General features: G+C 33.7%; 1 long non-coding RNA gene across 1 annotated transcript in view; it reads left to right on the plus strand.

Moving 5' to 3' along the window:
• LOC309803115 overlaps positions 1 to 24288 on the plus strand; it is a 355789-nt gene that overhangs the window by 36212 nt on the left and 295289 nt on the right. The window contains exon 2 of the long non-coding RNA XR_014293903.1: positions 6110 to 6311. This is a non-coding gene — a long non-coding RNA (uncharacterized lncRNA). The remainder of the gene's footprint in view (positions 1 to 6109; positions 6312 to 24288) is intronic.

The following is a 24288-nucleotide window of genomic DNA, read 5'->3' on the forward strand; positions in this document are numbered from 1 at the left end:
CCAACAGGAAGAACTTCAAAATATTTTTGTTTCCTATGGAAGTTTGGGAATCTTGACTCCCTAGATGTTCTGCTTGCAAGTCTTTCATGCACTGTTTTCTCTTACTTATTTCTCCTCACATACACACAAACTATTTTCTTGCCTATTGTGTGTACTTGGAAGGTTTTCTGGGCACAGTGCCCAGTTGGTTTAATGTGTGCTTATTATTGCCTATAGTGTCCCTGATTTTGTTTTGCAAATGAGCATTCTATAAATTATTAATGATTATTATTGTACTTTAGATTCCACTTTGCTTTTGGAATTTAGAAACAAAGAGGGAACATTGAACCCAATGGGTAATAACCAAGAATATCAAAGCTATACCCAATGCTCAACTGTAAGGGAGGAGATTAAAGAATGTTTTGTAGTAAACAAAACAGGATTAATCCTATTGCAGTTAAAATAAAAGTAAACATGAAGGACTAAATTTATTACTTGACAAAAATGCTCATAATATCATTTATTCCCTTTTTACCACCTAAATATTACCCATAAGTCTCTTGATCAATATCCATGGGTAAACATATTCTTTAAGTATAGAGAGCCAGAGAAAGTGTTAACTTTTCTCCTCCAATTGACAAGAGTTTTTGTACCTTATGTAGTGTGACACACTATCAAACATTTAACAGGTCATTGCTGAATTCGCCTCTGAATTTTGAGTCAGATAAAAGCAATTTGAATTTAGGTATCATTTCAAAGAAGAAAAAAGTCATATTTATAAATAATTTACACACATATTTTTAAAAGAAGAAATACTAAAGAAGGAAAAACACAGGAAAATATGAGGGAAAAAAGTTTCTGGAAGTGCAAAAGAAGAAAAGGAAATGTTTTATTGGCAGTGAAATATAACTACTAATCCACTGTATATAAGTGAAAATTGGGTCTTTACCTTATTGCTGTAATGCTTTACATGTTGAAATTAGAGTTTAACTAAAGGATAATACATACCCAATAAAGCGAAGCTCAGAAGATGTTATGAATTGTAAAATAAGAACCATCTCACTATTTTTATACTGAAAAACAAAATGTATTCATTCTCAATTATTTCATCCTGACTAATGCAAAAAATAATGAAATATTTTCCTTTCCAAAATCATTCTTCCTTCCCCTCAATTTTCTCTCTCTCTCTCTCTTTCTCTTTTGTGCATTATAAATATTTTTAAATTCATTCTCCTGAAATTGGATCTGGACATAAGACTTTGATATACTTTGCTATAAATCTTTGTTTTATTACAATACAAATATTCTCTACATTTTCATTATGATAATATTGATTCAGCTTTAGGATTAATTTATATGCAAAGCAAATAATTTACCCAAACTTGTAAGGGATATGCATTATCAGAACACAACACCTGCAGGACAACAGAGAGGTTAATTTCATTGTTGCTCTGAAGCAAAAGGAGATCATAATGGAGTCTGCAGTAACCAAGCTCTGTGAAATAGCTGCATTAGTCATCAACTTTCCAGCACTAAATTTCATATAAAACTCAATTAACTACTACATAGCTTTTAATGACAATATTTTTTTCAGATGCAGCTCTTGTTTACTAATAAGATTTCACATCACGACTATCTGTTCCATTACTTTCTCCATGTTAATATTCAAGTCTAGATTTTCTCCAAAGAAAATGGAGCAATGAAAATTGCATTTGCTAAAAGTTCTCCTTGAATTATGTTTCAACATTTCAAGTGTGTTAATGTAATGCTTTAGAAGCTAAAGGGAACGATTATATAGGAAGCCAAAGTCCTCTATGTCTATCCCCAGGATTGATTGTTTGCTATTTATGCATATTTCCCCACAACATTGCTTCTGTGTTGGAATTTATCAGGATCAGAACCGTCTAAATTGGAAATGTCCCTTAGTATATTTTTATCACAGTGAAAGTCAAAGCCTAGAATAACAAAAAGGCACAAAGTTAATGTCATCAGGAAACAATTTACACAGCTAATTAGCATAGCATTCTCATATAAAAAGACAGATGGATTAAGGGATCAGGTCAGTCATAGCCTGCAGTAAACTGCTTCAGTCTTTAATCCCCTGCTGTTACCTATCAACGGGTGCTTTTTCTATGGACTTAGATAGATCCCTGGAAAGATTTAGATTCTCCCATTAGATTGATTCACCTTGTTCCTTTAACTTTCATTGATGATATGTTTTATTATTCCTTACTAAAATAACAAGAACTCGAATTTAGTTAGCAGCTAAAGAATCCAAATAAAAAACATATTTGAACATTTCTCAGTTAATAGCTTCCACAACAACACCCACAGACACACTTATTGCTCTGTTATGCTAAGAAATAGAATCCGGTTTGAGGGCAACAATGGAAGAGTTATTTCCTACTTCAACCAGGACTGAGTTTATTTTGCAAGTGCTATACATACACAGCATCTAAGACAATAACACATCACACAGCAGCTGCACGTGATCAACTCTGAAAAATGTCAAATTCTTTAGACAGAAGTATTCAATCAGAATAGATTGATTTCCATGAGTCTTCTTTAAAATGTTTCCAAAAGTAATGTCTAAGAAAAGTATCACTAAAGATATTTGATCCAGTATATGTAAAGCCAAAACCAACAAATGAAAAAAAACTGTCTATGAAAACAAAAATTTTTTTAAGTTGCAAGGCATAGGAAAATAAATTATTTCCTTTAATTATTGCATTAATTTCCTAGAGCTACCATAATAAAGACTCACAATGTGGGCAGCTTAAAACAACAAAAATTTATTGTCTTATGGTTCTGGAGACTAGAAGTTCAAAATCTAGGTGTTGGCAAATTTGCTTCCTTCTGGAGAGCTCTGAGGGAGTGTCTGTTCTGTGCCTCTCCCAGTTTCTGGTGGTTGCCAGCAATTCCTGGTGTTTTTTTTCTTTGTCAGTGTATTACTCTAATCTCTGCCTCTGTCATCCTATGGGGTTCTTCCCTGTGTAACTCTGTGTTTCTCTGTCCAAATTTCCCCTTCTTGTAAGGACACTTATCATTGAATTAGGGCCCACCCTGATCCCACATATCCTCATCTTAACTTGATTATATCTGCAAAGACCCTATTTCCAAATAAGGTCACATTCACAAGTGCTGGGGTTAGGATTTCAACATATCTTTTTGGAGACATAACCATAACAACCAAAATACAATCAGAACAATCAGAATGTTAGTTTATTAATTTATAACAAGAATTATGTTATATGAAATAAAATTCTTACTTCAGCATGGCCAGTACATATTTTCCCCCAAAAGCACATCTGTATGGAAAAACAAAATATAGTCCCATGATTGCTGGGTATGTATTATATCAGAAAAAAAAAGAGTTAGGTAATTAGAAATTTTAATGCTATCAAGTCAAAATCAATGGACACATGCATTTTCATGATAGGAAGTCTTGCCAGTGGAATTGGCAATTTCACTAGCCCAGGCTTCCTTCCTATCTCAGGACTTGGAATCGTACTTGAAGAGAATGCAGATTTATACCTTAAAGACTCATCTGCATCTCTGTTTCAAAAAGTGACTAACTGTCCTGTGATTGACAGACTTTCTTTAGCTATGTTAATGAATTCATTCCTGACACTGAAAAATCCTCTTGGCTTTAGACCCCTTAGGTTGCTTTAAAATGCTTAAATCTCAGATGGTATTCTTCCTTCTCTTAGTTTCAGGGATTATATTTCTGCAGCTCTTTTCCCTGTTAGCTCAATGTGCTGGGAACTTGCCTGTATATATAGAGTATATACATGTATTCATCCAAATTGCCCTATTTGGAAAGCCATGAAAGTATTCTTTTTTCCATTCTCTCTTTTCAATAATGATACAAATGATACAAAAATAAGATCTTTTTTTTAAATAATCACAGTTATCATTTATTGAGAACCTATTATTTGCTAGGAAAAATGTGGCATACTTTGCTTTCATTATCCTGTTTACTTCTTAATATCTCAGTGGGTTATTTCCTATTATTTCTCTTTCAAAGATGAGGAAACCAAGGCTCTTATTGCTGCTTGTGCTCTCCATAGCACAAATAATAGAGATTAAAATTATTAGTTTTTCACTTCTTCAGAGGTCTTGCTTCATATTTCCTTCCCTTCAGCAACCTGCATTATTCCCAACTATATTCACCTTTTAGAATGGAAATTTTGAGCATCCATGCCTTTGCCTGTGTTATTTCCTGCTTGTAAAATGTCTCATTTCAATTTATCTAACTCCTGGTTATTATTTAAGGTAAGGTTAAAATACCAACTCATCCACGAAGCTTGTGGGAACAAGTTGAAATTAATAACCACTTGTTCTATACTCACATAGCCCTTTGTTAATAATAATATTAAGCATCCTATCTTTCATGCCATTAATAGTCATTTATGTATGTATTTATCTCCTTCAACAAACTCTAAAATCCATTAGAGACTTGCTAATTTATTTACTAATTAATTCAACAAATTTTGGAGGGAATATCTAGAATAACTAGTATGTTATTAGACATTGGCTATCCTACCATGAACAAAAGAGGTAAAATCTCTTCATGAATGTAAATCTTAAGGAATATGATGTTAGTCAGATAAATATACAAATAAAAAATGAAATTGTAATATAGAAGCCAGGAGTGAACAACATCTTGAAGAACATTTTTTTACTAAGTATTTAATTTAAATTTTAAAATATCAGGTAGTTTTTATTTTGATTTTTAAATTACCTTAATTAAATTAATATTCATTAAAAATAAGATATTTGCTCCTCATGAACAGCTTTAAAATAATGGATAAATCACTTTCTTCCCACTGTAGGATGTATTATTATCTTATTGTCCCTTTACCATTAACAATTCAAAGGAAAATAAAACATATTGTCATAGAGGAAGGACTTAACATAAGAAGTACATAAAAAGATCATTCTTCATGTTTATCTATCTGTGGATATAATTAAGAATACAGCCAAGTAATGACCTTTATGATAATAATGATCCTGTGTGATCCTTGATTTCAACACACTGAATTTTTTTTCTTAATTGTAAATATTACAGGTGTATGAAAGTTATTGTCAATGCCTAGCAATAAATATGAAATGTGCAATTTTTGGTGACTACACAATATTGATTAGATGGACAGAGCTCATTCTTAAATTTCCTACCTATAAAGTAAATTGGAGATTAAGTTTGGGGAATTTTATAGCTAGAAAAACAGATCATTCAGTATAGATCTTTTATGTTATAGAGGAAGCAAATGGAGCTCATAGAAAGTGAATTTACTTAAGCAAAATTGCGACCCCAGTGATGGACATAGCAGTAGCTCAATCCCATATTTTTTCACTTTAAGTCTACAATTAGGAAAATTGTATCCAGTAAACTACTGATCTGTAAAGTACAAGAAGTATGGATGATTATGGATAATTATTTGCATTCTTTTAGAATAAAGAGCACATTTAAAAAGCACTTGTAATTTATCAGTTTTTAGTCTCAACATCATTACCAGCTTTTTGGGGGACCCCACCTTTTCTATATATATTTTTCCATTTTGATGATCAGTGATATATTTGAAAGATATAATTTGGAGGGCTAGAGTAGAGTACTATTATGTTTTGCATTCAAGTTGTATTTCTATTTGTCTTCTTCCTGATTCTCTTTATATTCAACTCATTAAAAATAATTTCTGGACTTGATGTTAACCTAGGAATATGATGTGTTCAAAAAATGCATAGCTGACTTCTAGAATGCTAAATTTTATGGCTAAAATTTAGCTTTATTAAAATAAAAACAAAACAAAAAAATATTGTCTTTTTAAGATAGATAAGATCATCCTTCGAGGATAGTCAGAGAGTAATGTAAATACAATAGTCTCCTTATGTGGTGGGACCTTTCCAAGCTCAGCACACTCAGATGGATGTCTCGCTGGTGTTTCAGGCTTGGACCATGACCATGTACTATGAATACATGTTGACACATATAGATGTATATTGTGAAAAGTAGTCTGAGGGTCCCTCTTTAGCCTTAATGTCCCAGTTATAGTATCAAATGTGTTGTTAGAGAAGCACTAGTAAAACTAGTAACTGATTCCCCTTGACTTCCTTTGTCTCCTTCATACAGGCTAAAACCAGGAGAGGGAAAAGGGCAAGTAAGCATGCAGAACCAGCACACACCATCATATTGGCTGAGAACTGATGCTCGTGCACGCATAGCGCCAGCGTGTGAGTCGAGGCATACCCCATACGGAGGCTGTTTGTGAACCTTCTGTGTGTGACTTTGTCCTGTTTTGGCTGGAGTTGCTTGGAATGGCAGCAATACAAAAGTAAGTAAATATTTTTTCAAGGAAAAACTTTAAAGCTCAATTCAAATAAGCAGAGCACTGTATACCAGATTTTCAGCATATGTTGGTGTGGCAGTTTGTGCTACATCAGATTACTTTTTGTCCTTATTATATTTTTCATCCAGAATCCCAGGTCAAATGGTAAGTTTTAAACCAAGCTGAGTATAAGAGGTTTTGACCTTATCTTGTTAGGTCTGGACACTATTATCTAGGCATTAAATCAGCAAACTCAGATTTTGATTCTATTTAACTTGTTCTAAATCACATTTCAGACCAAAGAAGGAAATACATAGGTATTGGATATATTGATCATCTCCTCAGTCTCCTGGTATTATGTCCTCTCTCCCCTTGCCAAAACAAAACAGAGTATCAAGTTTGATTGTTTGATAAATGCTGATAGTAATTATGTCTTTCAGAAGCATACTGTTATAAAAACACTAGGGACTGGTATATATTAATCCATGAACAACTAAAGATAAATCTGAATTCTTCTGAAAGGGCATATATATACATTTTCTTGGGTTGAAATAGCAAAATAAAACTCTGCATAATTATAAATCAAAGAGTAAGAAATTTGTAATGTTTGGAACTCACTGTCTCTGTGTATCAGGCATGAGACACATAGGGTGTTTTATAAGATAGTTTTTGGTGTTCAGAAAATGATCAGCAGAAAGATTAAAGTGAAACAAATAAAGACATAGTGATAGAGCTTGAAAAACAACTTTGCTTTAAGAGAGTTTGAGTTTGAGGCTTGGCATATATGAATGGGATAAGGAGAAGTACCCATAGGTCAGGGAGGGTAAAAATGGGTACCTATGTGGATTCAGAATCCACTGACCTCAAATCTCTCACTGTGTGAGACTCTACAAGATATAATTAAAGAAGTGTTTAATAAAATAAAAATAGGCCCAAACATATATAGAAAAAAAAAAGAAAAGAAACCATCTCAAACCAGTAGATACTGTTAGACCTACATGTGTGAGAGAAAGAATGAGATAAACATACAAAATAATTGAAAGTCTTAGAGGTCAACAGAGAAAGTGTGTTCCACTGCTGCAGGGATAGATGATCAGGTAGGAGTATCCCTGCTGTCTTGGGAATGATACAAGTTATTCAAACCTGAAAAGTGCCAAGGCCGAGGGCAGGGAAGATTTTGAGGATCATTGGAAGTACTAGTCTTCCTTGGGCTCCTATGGACCAGGCTGCAAAATTTATCAACAACATCTTTAGGCTAAAAGTTTTACAGGTGATTCTCCATTTCTGACTTCATGGAGAAAAGGAGAGACTTATTTCCTTTGGGATATGAGGGCCCTAGAAGACCAAAGTACAATAGAAAGGCAAGGGATTGGGATATGGGCAGAGTTAGAAGAAATGATTATAAATGTTAATTATCCACAAGAGATGAAGGTTATTTCACTAGATATATTCCATACTAAGTTCAGAAGTGAAATAGATGTGAAAGACTTAGTAGAGAAATGCAAATAAAGGTGTTTAAACTTGAGCTGGAACATTGAATAGGAGAAATATTTTTGTCCTAAGAGGCAGTGTGGCCTTGATGTAGATCTAGCACTTTTAAGAACCTCCTATGGCAGCCCTAAGCTCATGGGGAGGAGGAGGACATGCAAAGAGAGAGGTATCAGTGAGGGGGCCTTATGAAAGTGGGTATAGATTGGCCTATGTAAATCTCCTTCACCCCAAAATAGATTGACACACATTGGTTGACCATAGCCTTTGATATTTAGGGTTGATGTACTAAGAGATAGGAAAGAATTAATTTTCCATCATATTATTTCCTGAGTGGAGACTTCTGCCTTACTTCAGAGGAAGTGTTTTTGTAGTGTCCTTAACAGCCTCTAACAGCTTCATCTGTGAGAAAAGGAATTCCTAATTTTTGGCAACAGATTCATAAAAAACTATTATTTTTCTATTAATTGTATTTAATTTATTTCATATATTTATGTATGGCATGGCTCCCTGTATCCTAGGCATGCCAGGTTTCAGGCTGTGGGCTTGATTTGTGCTTCTATTTTGTATATGGTGAGCAGTTTAAGGATAAACCTTTCTGCTCTGCCTAGCTCTGTCTCATTCTCTCCATCTCAGTTTATCCATCTCTGGGTAGTGTAGCCTGAGACACAAGCTCTATCAGTTTATGATAGAGATTCAGAGCTCTGTTGTAGAGAACTTTTCAATTTATATTGGTAAGTAAGAAGTTGTTCAACAGAGCCATTAAAAAATACCTTGCATATTGGGGGTAATGGGATTTTTTCTCTGAGCCTAAGAGAGAGCTTATTTTTATTCATATATGGTCATTAATTCACTTTTTATTCATATATGGTCATTAATTCTTGATTGATTTGTGTACTAGGTTGTCTAAAACTTAGAACTTGAAAGGGACTTTTTTCAGTCCTTCCATTTGACCTGAACTATTTTGGGAAGAACCAGAATATAACTAGAACCCAACCATCAGATAAGAAGGGTTCCCGAATTTGGAGGAAGCATTTCTCCTAAAAATCCTGCAAAATTTATAGAAAGGATTGTAACATTGAATATAGCCTACTGAATAAATGAGATTTTACTCAAAGAAAATATTCATTTAGTAATTCCTTACAGGATACTTCATAAAATATTTACATGTATTTTTATTTGAACAAAAATTATTTCACTGAAAACTAAGGTTCCTCAGTGGCATGATATATTTTATTTATTCTCTCTTCAGTAGTTCATGGTAGCAAATGAGATGCACGAGAATGTGGAGGTATTCCTAAAGATTAGTAGTTTTGGGAACTATTCTTGAAAAAAATGATCTTTTAATCCTTGAAAAGTATACTTTTAAAAACCTAATTACATCAACTTTTCTAAGAATCTTAGCAATAAAAAATATAGCATTGTAATTTGGACTAATATTTAATTGATTAATATGTTACCTTTTATTGGAGAATTGCATTAATAATCAAGATACAGGTGCCAGGTTTGCTTGTTGCTTCTGGGGAGTTGTTGCTCCCAGGTACTTTCAGCTAACAGAACAAGGAAGTATAGCCCATGTGTATACAGTAATTGTAAATATTTCTGTATTAACCGTGCATATCTGTATTAAGCTAAACATGAGTTCATACTGATGTCTCCAACTTAAAAGACATCACAACATGGCTCATTCTAGCTTTCTCACCTTTTCTGTAATCTCTTACCGTGAAAAATCTGGTTTCCAAAATCCACCATCAATTTACTTAATTGTTCATTTGCAGTATACATGTATAGTGTTATCAGAATGGTTAAGCTATACCCCTGTGGGAGAAAAAAAACTTATTAACTGCTGTGCTGATGTACAGTTCCTGTTGCCTTTAATCTTATAGTCTCAATTCCAAAGTCACTTTGTTAAGCATATCTCCTTCACCTACTTCAGTGAGATTGTTTCATACATTAAAAAAAATTATTTTATTGAAGTATAGTTGATTTATAATGTGTTAATTTCTGCTGTACAGCAAAGTAATACATTTATACATATATATAGATTCTTTTTCATATTCTTTTCCATTATGATTTAATATGGGATATTGAATATAGTTCTCTGTGCTATACAGTAGGACTTTGTTGTTTAGCCATTTTACATATATAATAGTTTGTGTTTCATACATTTTAATAGTTATACTTTTTGTCAAATTCTGCATTCCATTTTGCAATCTCTCTACTTCCCATATGGTAACTTTTAAAAATTTCATAAAGTAAGGTTCACTCTTCATGCTCAAATATTCTATGCATATTGACAAATGAATAATATCATGTGTCCACCATTACAGTATCATAGAGATCGTTTTAATTTCAAAAAAAACAAGTCCCCAGTTTTTTATCTGTTCAATTCTCTTCCCTCTCCTTTCCCCTGTGATACCTCAGATCTTTTTGCTGTCTCTCTAATTCTGCCTTCTACACAAGTTTATACAGTACAGTTAGAATCATACAGTAGGTAGCATTTTCAAACTTCTTTCACAGAGCAATAGGTATTTAATATTCATCTACTTTTTCTTGTAGCTTGATAGTTTTTTTTATTACTGAATAATAGTCTATTGTACAAGTGTACCATAATCTATCAATTAACCTATTTAAAGTCATCTAAAGTTGCTGTCAGTTTTTAATGATTATGAAAAAAGCTGCAGTAGGCATTTATGTATACATTTTTATGTTCTATAAGTCTTCATAGCATTTGGGTAAATACCGGGCGCATGATTGATGGAGAGTATGGTGAGACTGTGTTTGGATTTATAAGAAAGTGCTAGCTGTCTTTCAGTGTCTGTACCCTTTAAAATTCTGGCAATAACAGCAATTATCACTGTGTATATTTGTCAGATTTTGGTATTGTTAGCCATAAATTTTAACCATTTGAGTGTACAGTGGTATCTCACTATTGTTTTGATTTGCATTTCTGTAATGACAAATTATGTTGAGCATCTTTTAATATGCTACTTACCGTCAGTATATCTTCTTTGGTACAGTTTCTGTTTGGATCCTTTCTCCTTTTTTTAATCCAGTTGTTTGTTTCCTTATTGTTGAGTTTTAAGGGTTCTTTGTATATTTTGGATATCAGTTCTTTATCAGATGTATGTTTTGTAGATATTATCTCTCAGTCTGTGACTTGTCTTTGCATTATCTTGATAGTGTCTTTCATAGCATAGACATTTTTAATTTTAGTAAAACCCAATTTAACAAATTTTTCCACTACACATCAAGTTTTTGAGGTTGTCTTCATAAATGCATCATCAAATTCAAGATCACTCTTAACATGAGCATATCTTTTCTTAACTAGTTCCAAATATACATTTTAAACTAACCTAAGATCACCTTCAAATAACACTTCAAACCACTTCACATATTAAGGGATTTTAACAGCATATTTCCAATTCCTCTTTCCCATTTTGATTATCCATTTCCAGCTATAATAAGCCAATACATCCTTGCTATTATTACTTTACACAAACAGTTATAGTTTAGATCAGTATAGAATAAGAAAAATAAAACATTTTATTTTACCCTCAGTTAGTCCTTCTCTGATATACTTCCTTTCTTTGTGCAGATGCAAGTTTCTGACCTGTATCGTTTTCCTTCTCCCTAAAGGACTTCTTTTAAATACATTTGCAGGGTGGGATTGCTAGCAATGAATTCCCTTAGTTTTTGGCTGTCTGGTAAAATTTTTATTTCTCCTTCACTTGAAGGATAATTTTACTAATATAGAATTTTAAGTTGATGCTTTTATTCTTTCAACACTTTAAATATTTCATCTCACTCTCTTCTTACTTGTGTGGTTTCTTATGAGAAGTGGGCAATAATCCTTACCCTTGATCTTCTGCAGGTAATGTATTTTTTCCTCTGGCTTCTCTCAAGTTTTTCTCATCTTTGATTTTTTGCAGATAGAATATGTTAGGCCTAGCTGTTACATTTTTGGCATGATAATCATGCTGGATATTTTCTGAGCTTCCTGGGTCTGTGATTTGGTTCATGTTATTATGTTTTAAAATTTCTTGATGATGACTGCTTCAGATATTTATTCACCTCTCTTCTCCTTCTAGTATTCCAATTACATGTATGTTACAATTTTGAAAATTTTCCCACGTTCTAGGCTGCTCTGTTTGGTATTTTTTTTCTTTTTTCTCTTGGCATTTTAGTTTGAAATATTCCTCTTGAACTATCTTAAATCTCACTGTGTCTTCAACTGTGTCTGGTCTACTAATGAACCCATCAAAGACATTCTCTATTTCTGTTACAGTTCTTTTGATTTCTAGCATTTCCTTTTGATTCTTAGAGTTTTTATCTCTCTGCTTTCATTACCCATCTGTTCTTGCATGTTGCCTACTTTTTTCATTAGAGCCCTTAACATCTTAAGCACAGTAATTTTAAATTCCCTGTCTGATACTTACAAAATCTGCATCATCACTGAGTCTTGTTCTGCTGATCTCTTTATCTCTTCAGACTGTGGTTTTTATTTTTTTCCTAGCCTTTGCCATGCCTTGTAATTTTTTGTTGTTGATGAAAGCCAGATGTGTTGTATCAGTAATAGGTACTGGGGTAAATAAACCCTTAATGTGAAGATATATACTAATCTAGCTACAAGTTGAGCTACGTTTGATGTTTGCTATAACTCTAGATGTCAGAGGCTTCAACTTCCTCTAGTGTCCTTTGTTTATGTCTCCTCTCTTAACTTTGGGCTTTCCTAAGTACTCTTCCTCAAAGAGTGTCTGCTTCTTACAGTTTTTTCAGCTGTAACCTCCAGTTGTTATTACTGAAGTTCAGTTGGCTTAAATTTTAAGGTATGAGGGAGGGAAACCATTCTATAATATCAAAATTAAATCTCAGTCTTTTAGTGGACCTATGTCTGTACTTTTATGACCTTTACAATGATTTCTCCACTAGTATATTTTTTAGTTCCCCCTTGCTAGTGAGACAAGAATGTTTAATGCAGAGGAATGCCCCCCCCCACCAGATGTAATACGGCTCTGGCAATGTCTTTTACCCTGGGCTATAAGTCTTAAAGATGAAGAAGACACCCATTGTATTTCATATGATTACTCTTATCCTTGCCATATCAGAGAGTCCTAAAGGATCACTCTTAGTCTTTACCATGAGAACTCTGTGGGGTTCTTGGAGATAAAACCCATGAAAATTTGGGGGTATCCATAAAACTTCCCCACAGGAGTTTCTCTCCTCATACTAATCCATACTCATCTTCCAGCGATCAGTCAAAATCAACACTTTAGTGATCCTACAAGGTTTGGCTTTAGCAATATCTGCCCCAAGAAGTAGATCTTGCCTGATTTGCCTCTCTCTCTGTTTTGCAGTGATGTTTGCTCTGTATTCTCAGTTCTCTGAGAAGAGTCATTGATTTTCAATTTTCTAGCTTTTTTTTATTGTAAGGACAAAAGTTATGGCTTCCAAGGACTTTGCATGTTGGGAATAAATCCAACCAAACTTCTATAGCATATTTCTTCTCTCATTTTTTAAACTAAATGTTTGAGGCTATGTTATGAAAGATTTCCTTTTCCCCCCAAAATGAAATGCATTACATATATTCTAGATATTCCACCTTCATGAGGAGGACAGGTTATTCTGTACATTTAGAAGTTGCATAAATATTATTCCTTTAGATAGAGTAGGTAATGAGAGTTCTTACTGTTAGTCAAAATCCAAGTGTAAATTTAGATCATAATTTTAAATTGGTTATTCTTCAAAGCTAACATAATTTTAATTTACAATGTGGACTCAGGAGTGAAAGAACATTAAATAACTTACTGATCCATAAAGAAACAATTTCAAATTTTACAGTAGACAAAGTGATATAAAAATTTTTCCATATTTCTATGTTTAATCCATCAGTGTTTTTAAATATTTGTATCAGTTAAGAAGTGTATTCAGACGATTATTTATTTAAAAAGTGGCACAATTATTTTTCTCACAAGAAGGGCTATTGCAGGTGGTACAGAGCCAGTATCTAAGATAGCAGCTTAGTCCCTGATCATTCCATCTTTCTTTCAGTCATTTAAATTTGTGTTTATTTCTTCATGGTCACAAAACAGGTGATCTTCCTTAGCCATCCTATATGTTCCTGTTGCAGGTGGGAAGAAAGAGAAAGACAATGGTTTGGGCTGTTGTCCTATCAAAGTATAGAAAGAATTTTTTAATAAGAAAATCAACTGCTAAAAATACCTTTAAAACTATGCTATATAAGTATAGGCTATATAAAAATGTGGGACTTCATAAAATTGTGAAGTCTATGGAGGATTTTGTGAAATTTTTTGGTTGATTTTCTGTGCTGCCATTTTTAATCAGTCAAAATTTCATTCTAAAACATGTAATTGTCAGAATATATAAATACCCTTGAAGAGTGTAATTTATAAGTAAAATAATTTTGAATATTTTCTGAAATACAGTTTTTAAAAACTCCTGAGATATTAAAGTCATGATTGTTTATCATAATTAACATATTTCTCAGTGGGAAGTTCACCATTTAGTATGAAAAAAAATTATTGTCTGAAACTTCTCCTGGAAACTTCACATGGGAATACTTCTTCTTCTGAGAAGAAGCAAAGTTTGATAAACAGAATAAACAGAAGTTTAAATATTTAATACAATCAAATGATTTTTAGATGATTGTAATGACATTCTTATTTCAATCAATAGAGTCCAGATTTACATATCTCTTATATAGCTACTAAGATATATATTAATTATACTATATTATATATGTATTGAGTGCTGGCATAAATAAACAATTCAGTATTTAAAAATTTCAGTATTGAAAAATGGATGAAGTATTGAAAACCGATATTTTTTTAATGAGAAATTTGGTTGACATATTTGAAATTATGCAAAAGCAAAAGGAAACTTAAATGCACTACAGACTGGCTATAGGATTGTGTGAGTGTGTGTGTGTGTGTCTGTCTGTGTGTGTCTGTTAAATGCAAAAAAGGTAAGGGAATAATGGGTTAGGCTTCCACTTCCAGTTGAAGATAGGGAAAGAAAAAGAAGACCAAGAAAAATCTGCATAATATTAAAGTCAAACAAATCTATGTGATTATGAGCAGTGAACTCACTAAAGCCTTGGTAAACTGTTAATCAGCAAGTCGAGCCCTTCCTAGATTAATAGCCAGCCATGTTAGCTTCTGGTTGCAAAAGCTGGTGGAAGTGAAGGCCCTCCAGGAACAGAAAGCCTAGTGGGTGAAGCAGAGATCAATGGATTTAATGGTAGACTGAGGCAGATGGGATTGATTGACATATCTGGAAAATTCAAAGCAACAACCATTGTCTCAAAATACAAACTCTCCACATCCTAGTCTTCCCCAAAACTTTGCTGAGAGGTGGCAAGTGAAGATGGGATTAAAAGCAGGAAGAAACTTCAGTGTGGCCCATTCTCATGTTTTTTGGAACCATTGATCCTAACACAATATTCCTGCTCACCTCTCTTCAGCCTTCAGGCTCAGACACTAACCAAAAAAGCTAATCGCCAGATAGCTATAGCAACAGCAGAAGCAGAGATGGCACCAGGATCAGTAGAAGTGGCACAGTTGTACAGGAGTTGGGCTAACCAAAAGTGAGCTCAGTCTTCTTAAAGTTGTGGCTCCGTAGCATATTTACTCAAAATTTGGTGACTTTTTTTTTTTATTACTTTCTCATTTTAGCATCAACACATAGAGCAGAGTCCCTTCTAACTGGAAGAAAAATAATGACAACAACAAAACCCAATAAAACAGTATCCTTATATTGCCACTATCATTTTATGCGTTGCACATTATGCAATAAAAGAGAGTAAGATATGTGAAGAAGCAAAAACACAACACTCACATTCAAGAAAAAATCAGCAGAAGCCAACCTATAGAAACTTGAAATATTGAAGCCATTAGACAAGGAATTTTATAGTTATTATAAATACATATATGAATTTAAGTTTAAAAATGGTAAGAATTGGTAAACTGAGTTTAAGCAGTTGATTGAAGTTATAAACAGATCATTAGAAATCCTACATATTTGTAATGGATATAGGGCTATTTAATATATTCATTTATTTTTGTATTACTTTATCTAAGTTGGATTTTTCAAGAGCTTTTTACATTTCAACTACATTGTTTCTTTGGAATAAATTCATTCACGATATTTCCTTTTTATGCATTTAGTGTCTAAAGGATCTGGGATATTAGCCCCTCTTTCATTCTTGATATTGGCTATTTGTGTTCATTTTCTTTTGTTTTTTACCAGTCTTTTAAGAGATTATCAATCTTTTTAATTTTTTCAAAACACCAATTGTGGATATAGCGATTTTTTTTTTTTTTTTTTTTTTTTTTTTTGCGGTATGCGGGCCTCTCACTGTTGTGGCCTCCCCCGTTGCAGAGCACAGGCTCCGGACGCGCAGGCCCAGCGGCCATGGCTCACGGGCCCAGCCGCTCCGCGGCATATGGGATCCTCCCAGACCGGGGCACGAACCCGTATCCCCTGCATCGGCAGGCGGACTCCCAACCACTGCGCCACCAGGGAGGCCCGCGATTTTTCTCTATTATTTGTTTTCTATTTCACTGATTTCTTCTCCTTTCTTATTTTCATCTTTCTTACTTTGGTTAATTTGCCCATCTTTTCATCACTTTTTAAGTATAAGTTTTAACCATTGATTTTGAATCTTTTATCTTCTAATCTAAGCACTTAAAGCTATGTAAGTTCTTTTTATCAATGTTTCAGTTGTATTCCATGTATGTTGATATGTTGTGTGTTCCTTATCATTCAATTCAAACTTTCCCCAATTTTCTTTGTCATTCATTCACTCACAGAGCATTTTATGGTTTCTCTAAAGTATGTAAAATTCAGATATTTTACTAGGTAATTTTCATTCTACTGTGGAACATAATGTCTTCTCATTTTTATATATTTATATAAATATATATAAATATATAATTTAATTTTGCATTTTCAAATTTTTTGAAAATGGTTGTAAAAACAACACACCATGACAAGATATCTTCACTAAAAATTATGTTAAATAAATATTTAGTAAAGAAATGCTTGTTATTTATTTCAGAAAGTTGAGGAGGGACCACTTATAAATTCATTATGAGTCATCATAAGACTAATACTAGATATTGCCAAGAACTTATGAGAAAAGAAAATCACAGATTTTCATGAGCATAGACACAAGTATCCCTAAGAATAAATTAGCATATGTTAGCATTACCTTACTGGTAAGATATAAGAGTGAGGGCTTCCCTGGTGGTGCAGTGGTTGAGAGTCCGCCTGCCGATGCAGGGGACACGGGTTCGTGCCCTGGTCCGGGAAGATCCCACACGCCGTGGAGTGGCTAGGCCTGTGAGCCATGGCCGCTGAGCCTGCACGTCCAGAGCCTGTGCTCTGCAACGGGAGAGGCCACAACAGTGAGAGGCCAGTGTACTGCAAAAAAAAAAAAAAAAAGATATAGGAGTGAAAAATAATTTTGAATAAGTGGGTTTAATTGCAGAAATGCAAGCCTTATTTTGTATTCAAAAATCAGTCCTTGTAATTTTCACACATTGATATAGTAAAGGCAAAAAAAACCCATATACTCATCTCAGTAGACACAGAAAAGAAAATCTGACAATAATCAACCCTAAAACTCTCAGCAAACTAGAAATAGAAGGAGATTGCTTCAACTTAATAGATGGCATATAAAATTTCACAGGAAATATCATACTTAATTATAAAATACTGTGCATGTCCCATCCAAAGCTGTCAACTCTCAATAATAAATTGGCACATCCACCCAATTATTAAAAGGGAAAAATTATTTGGACACTTCATACGCACACACATACACACACACACACACAAATGATATTCAAATAGTCAATGAGCTCATGAAAAGATGATCAATATAATTAAATATTAGTGAAATATATGTTAGAATCACAATGAGATTCCAGTACACTTCCAATAGAATATCTAAAATATAAACAATACCAAATGATGAGTAGGATAAGGAACAACTAAATCTCTCATATATTACTGATTGAAATGTAAAATTCTACACCACTGTGGAAAACAGTTAAACATACACCATTCTTAAATCTAACAGCTCCACTCTTCAGAATTTGTACACAAAGAAATGAAAACATGTTTACTAAAAGACTTATACAAGAATGCTTATGGTAACTTTATTCATATGGTTCAAATGCAGAAATAACCCAAATGTCCATCACCCAGAGAATGAATAAACAAATTGTGGTTTATTCATACAAGGAATACTTCCCTGCAATAGAAAGTAGCAAGGTACTGACACAAGCAACCACATGGAAACATTTAAAAAACATCACATTGAACAAAAGAAATCAGACTGAAAAGAGTATGCAGTTAATAATTCCATTTATATGAAGTTTAGGAACAGGGAAAACTATACCATGAGGATTATGAAGTGAATAGTGGGTGCCTATAGTCAGGGAGAGAAAGACTGGGAAAAGATGCAAGGGAACTTTTTATAGTGATGTTAATGCTCTATAACTTTACTGGGGTTTTGTGTGTTGGGGAGAAAAAATCATTTTCCCTCTACCCTTCTAGATTCTTGGCTGAGACTGCCCTGTAATGAATGACAGATTAAACAGGAGAGAAAGAAACAGAAGTTTAATAACACGTATGTCTCCTATACACATGAGAGATATCCAGGCAAACTGAATGAATAAACAAATGGCCCAAGCCACCACCTCAAATACCATCTCCAGCTAAAGACAAATAAGATGTTGAAGGCAGAGGGGCGGGGTAGTATACAGTTATGGGAAGTTATCAAGCAAAGAGTAGTAAAAGAGGGTATGGTTATTATACAGATTTAAGTCTTTGCCTTCTTCACTGATAAGAGTTTCTAGAGATTTAGAACCATCATTTTCTTCCTGGTATAGAGAAATAGAGTTTATTATCCTTACAAATAGAGATTTTCTTTATAAACATAAATGTCTCTTACAAAAGGACAACTTCTACTCGTTTTCAGGGTGTCTTCTGTGTTTGCAGTTTCTTAGAAATAACCAGCTCAAAATAATCCTATGCCAAAGAGGAATATTTTGGGGTGCTATATCCTGCTCCCCTTCAAGTATATGAACATATATTTTTTAAACTGAATATTTGTGTACTTTACTGTTTCGAAATTAAAAATGCTATTTAAAAAAAATCTGTTTAAAATCTGATATCTTGTATTTTATCTATATTTTATTATAGAGATTAATGACATTTTAATTTCTTCTTTTGTAAGTTGCTCACATAGCATATTTATTATTTTTTCCTCATAACTATATTTTCCAATCACACATATCAATATATGTAAATTTTCACAAGTTTAGACTATATAAATAAGGTGTAAAATGTTGGCTCACTTTAAGGGCATAGCTTTGGTGCTAGATAATGTTCAAATCATCTCTGCTACTTGCTTTCTTCATTTATAAAATTGGGATAATAACGAGTTGGGATAAAACTGGGATAATAAACAACTTTATAGGGATGTTATAACTATAAATATATGGATATAAATGTTTATAAAAATAGTGTGTAGCACATACTAAATGCTATAAATTTTTACCATTAATTTTGTATAGTATATATACACTTTTATATATATATATAAAATTATATAACTATATCATATATATTATATATTTTTGCTTTTTTAATTTGGATAGAAATATAAATACTATCTGGAAACATGCATTTCTGGTTAAATGTATTGCTTAATCATTTTACCTTAATTTCTGAAACACAGCTATTTCCTTGGATTAGTGTCTAGGTTGTAACTATATTAAATTAATGCAAATAATTTTGTGGTCAAATAATTTTGGGAAGTCTGAGTTAGACACTGTTTAATAGGCTTTTTAACTAAGGATAGGACTGAGGCCTTAATATGATAATATTATGAATACGCAAATGGAGAATTTGGAGTATGCAACATTTCCCAACATTAGTTAAGAAGACCCTTTTTTCATGGAATATCTTAAGTATTCGAGGTCTTGTGAAAGAAGCATTAAGAAATAATGTCCCAGGTGTAGATAAGCATATAAAAATGCAATAAATCAAAGCTTAGGCTATGTGTCAAAAATAGCTGGATTCAAAAATTGTCCCTATGCATACTAACTGTGAACTTGGGCAAGACATTCAGCATCTCTAAACTCCACTCACAGAGCAAAGTGATTGGAAAAGAGCAGATGGCGATACACTAGTACTTCTTTTATCTATACTTTTACATAGTTGTTACATTTATGAATATATCACAGTTTATCTGTTATGTTGTTGATTCTGGGGGAATGGATTCTATTTTGATAAAATTGAAGGAGTACCATTTAAGATTGTACACATGAAACTTAGATAATGCCATAAACCAATGTTACCTCAATAAAAAAGTAAATTAAAAAAAGAAAAAGGAGTACCATCATGCATACCCTTATGCATGTCTTCTGGTATATTAGTGCAAGCATACCTAAGAAAGGAATTGCTGGGTCATCATGTGTTCAGCTTTGTACTAAAGATATCACTAAATGTTTTTCTCACATGGTATAGCAAATTACACTTCCATCAGCAATATGGAAGATTTCCAGTTGGTCTACACCTTTTACAGACTTACTATGATCTGTCTGTTTCCACCCCCCCCATTCTAGTGGGTGCTAAATGATATTTCATTTTCAAAGGACATTTTACTGAATTGTAGACTAGATGTAGATCTTATATGTAGATATATAATTATATGTTATACTATATCTATATTTATATATAGATATGCTTTATATCTATATACAAAATCCTACAAATCATAGGACTAGAGCTCCATGCATTTGTTTTTGTTTTTTACATCTTTATTGGAGTATAATTGCTTTAGAATGTTGTATTAGTTTCTGCTGTATAACAAAGTGAATGTGCTGTATGTATACATATATTCCCATATACCCTCCCTCTTGTGCCTCCCTCCCACCCTGCCTATCCCACCCCTCTAGATCATTGTATCTGTCAATGCTACTCTCGCAGTTTGTCCCAGTTTAGCCTTCCCCCTCCCTTTGTCCTCAAGTCCATTCTCTATGCCTGCATCTTTATTCCTGTCCTGACCCTAGGTTCATCAGAACCATTTTTTTTTTAGATTCCATGTATATGTGTTAGTGTACAGTATTTGTTTTTCTCTTTTTGACTTATTTCACTCTGTATGGCAGACTCTAGGTCCATCCACCTCACTATAAATAACTCAATTTCATTTCTTTTTATGGCTGAGTAATATTCCATTGTATATATGTCTACATCTTCTTTATCCATTCATCTGTCGATGGACACTTAGGTTGCTTCCATGTCCTGGCTATTGTAAATAGTGCTGCAGTGAACATTGTGGTACATGTCTCTTTTTGAATTATGATTTTCTCAGAGTGTATGCCCAGTAGTGGGATGGCTGGATCATATGGTAGTTCGTTTTTTAGTTTTCTAAAGAACCTCCATACTGTTCTCCATAGTGGCTATATCAATTTACAGTCCCACCAACAGTGCAAGAGGGTCCCCTTTTCTCCACACCCTCTCCAGCATGATGATGGCCATTCTGACTGGTGTGAGGTGATAGCTCATTGTAGTTTTGATTTTCATTTCTCTAATGATTAGTGATGTTGAGCATCCTTGCATGTGTTTGTTGGCAATCTGTATATCTTCTTTGGAGAAATGTCTATTTAGGTCTTCTGCCCATTGTTGGATTTGTTTGTTTGTTTGCTTGTTTGTTTTTTGCAGTACACGGGCCTCTCACTGTTGTGGCCTCTTCCATTGCAGAGCACAGGCTCCGGATGCACAGGCTCAGCGGCCATGGCTTACGGGCCCAGCTGCTCCACGGCATGTGGGATCTTCCCAGACAGGGGCACGAACCCGTGTCCCCTGCATCAGCAGGCAGACTCTCAACCACTGAACCACCAGGGAAGACCCAGTTGTTTGGGGTTTTTTTGATATTGAGCTGCATGAGCTGCTTGTATATTTTGGAGATTAATCCTTTGTCAGTTGCTACAAGTATTTTCTCCCATTCTGAGGGTTGTCTTTTCATCTTGTTTATGGTTTTCTTTGCTGTGCAAAAGCTTTTAAGTTTCATTAGGTCCCATTTGTTTATTTTTAGTTTTATTTCCATTACTCTAAGAGGTGGGTCAAAAATGATCTTACTGTGATTTTTGTCATAGAGTGTTCTGCCTATGTTTTCCTCTAAGAGTTTTATAGTGTCTGGCCTTACATTTAGGTGTTTAATCCATTTTGAGTTTATTTTTGTGTATGTATTAAGAAGTGTTCTAATTTCATTCTATTACACGTAGCTGTTTAGTTTGCCCAGCAACAGTTATTGAAGAGACTCTCTTTTCTCCATTGTATATTCTTGCCTCCTTGGGCAAAGATAAGGTGACCATATGTGCCTGGATTTACCTCTGGGCTTTCTATCCTATTCCATTGATCCATATTTCTGTTTTGTGCCAGTACCATACTGTCTTGATTACTGTAGCTTTGTAGTATAGTCTGAAGTCAGGGAGCCTTATTTATCCAGCTCTGTTTTTCTTTCTCAAGATTGCTTCTTTGGGTATTCGGGGTCCTTTGTGTTTCCATACAAATTGTAAAATTTTTTGTTCTAGCTCTGAGAAAAATACCATTGGTAGTTTGATAGGGATTACATTGAATCTGTAGATTGCTTTGGGTAGTAGAGTCATTTTCACAATGTTGAGTTATCCAATCCAAGAACATGGTTTATCTCTCCATCTGTTTGTATTGTCTTTATTTCTTTCATTAGTGTCTTATAGTTTTCTGGATACAGGTCTTTTGTCTCCTTAGATAGGTTTATTCCTAGGTACTTTATTCTTTGTGTTGCTATGGTAAATGGGAGTGTTTCCTTAATTTCTCTTTCAGATTTTTCGTTGTTAGTGTATAGGAATGTAAGAGATTTCTCTGCATTAATTTTGTATCCTGCTACTTTACCAAATTCATGGATTACCTCTAGTAGTTTTCTGGTAGCATCTTTAGGATTCGTTATGTAGAGTATCATGTCATCTGCAAACAGTGACAGTTTTACTTCTTTTTTGATTTGGATTCCTTTTATTTCCTTTTCTTCTCTGATTGCCTTGGCTAAAACTTCCAAAACTATGTTGAATAGTAGTGGTGAGAGTGGGAACCCATGTCTTGTTACTGATCTTAGAGGAAATGCTTTCAGCTTTTCACCATTGAGAATGATGTTGGCTGTGGGTTTGTCATATATGGCCTTTATTATGTTGAGGTAGATCCCCTCTGTGCCCATTTTCTGCAGAGTTTTTGTCATAAATGGGTGTTGAATTTTGTTGAAAGCTTTTTCTGCATCTATTGACATGATCATATGGTTTTTCTCCTTCAGTTTGTTGATATGGTGTTTCACATTGATTTATTTGCATATATTGAAGAATCCTTGAATTCCTGGGATAAACCCCACTTGATCATGCTGCATGATCCTTTTAATGTGCTGTTGGATTTTGTTTGCTAGTATTTTGTTGAGGATATTTGCATCTATGTTCATCAGTGATATTGGCCTGTAGTTTTCTTTTTTTGTGACATCTTTGTCTGGTTTTCATATCAGGGTGATGGTGGCCTCCAAGAATGAGTTTGGGAGTGCTCCTCCCTCTGCTATATTTTGGAAGAGTTTGAGAAGGATAGGTGTTAGCTCTTCTCTAAATGTTTGATAGAATTCACCTGTGAAGCCATCTTGTCCTGGGCTTTTGTGTCTTGGACGATTTTTGATCACAGTTTCAATTTCAGTGCTTGTGATTGGTCTGTTCATATTTTCTATTTCTTCCTGGTTCAATCTTTGAAGGTTGTGCTTTTCTAAGAATTTCTCCATTTCTTCCAGGTTTTCCATTTTATTGGCATATAGTTGCTTGTAGTTGTCTCTCATGATCCTTTGTATTTCTGCAGTGTCAGTTGTTACTTCTCCTTTTTCATTTCTAATTCTATTGATTTGAGTCTTCTCCCTTTTTTTCCTGATGAGTCTGGCTAATGGTTTATCAATTTTGTTTATCTTCTCAAAGAACCAGCTTTTAGTTTTATTAATCTTTGCTATTGTTTCTTTCATTTCTTTTTCATTTATTTCTGATCTGATTTTTATGATTTCTTTCCTTCTGCTAACTTTGGGGTTTTTTTGTTCTCCTTTATCTAATTGCTTTAGATGTAAGGTTATGTTGTTTATTGGAGAGTTCTCTTGTTTCTTGAGGTAGGATTGTATTGATATAAACTTCCCTCTTAGAACTGCTTTTGCTGCATCCCATAGGTTTTGGGTCATTGTGTTTACATTGTCATTTGTTTCTAGGTATTTTTTTATTTCCTCTTTGATTTCTTCAGTGACCTTTTGGTTATTTAGTAGTGTATTGTTTAGCATCCATGTGTCTGTATTTTTTACAGTTTTTTTCCTCTAATTGATATCTAGTCTCATAACATTGTGGTCAAAAAAGATACTTGTTATGACTTCAGTTTTCTTAAA

Source organism: Mesoplodon mirus, assembly GCF_964341445.2.
Source record: "Mesoplodon mirus genome assembly, chromosome: 4".
In the NCBI taxonomy this organism is placed as follows: domain Eukaryota; kingdom Metazoa; phylum Chordata; class Mammalia; order Artiodactyla; family Ziphiidae; genus Mesoplodon; species Mesoplodon mirus.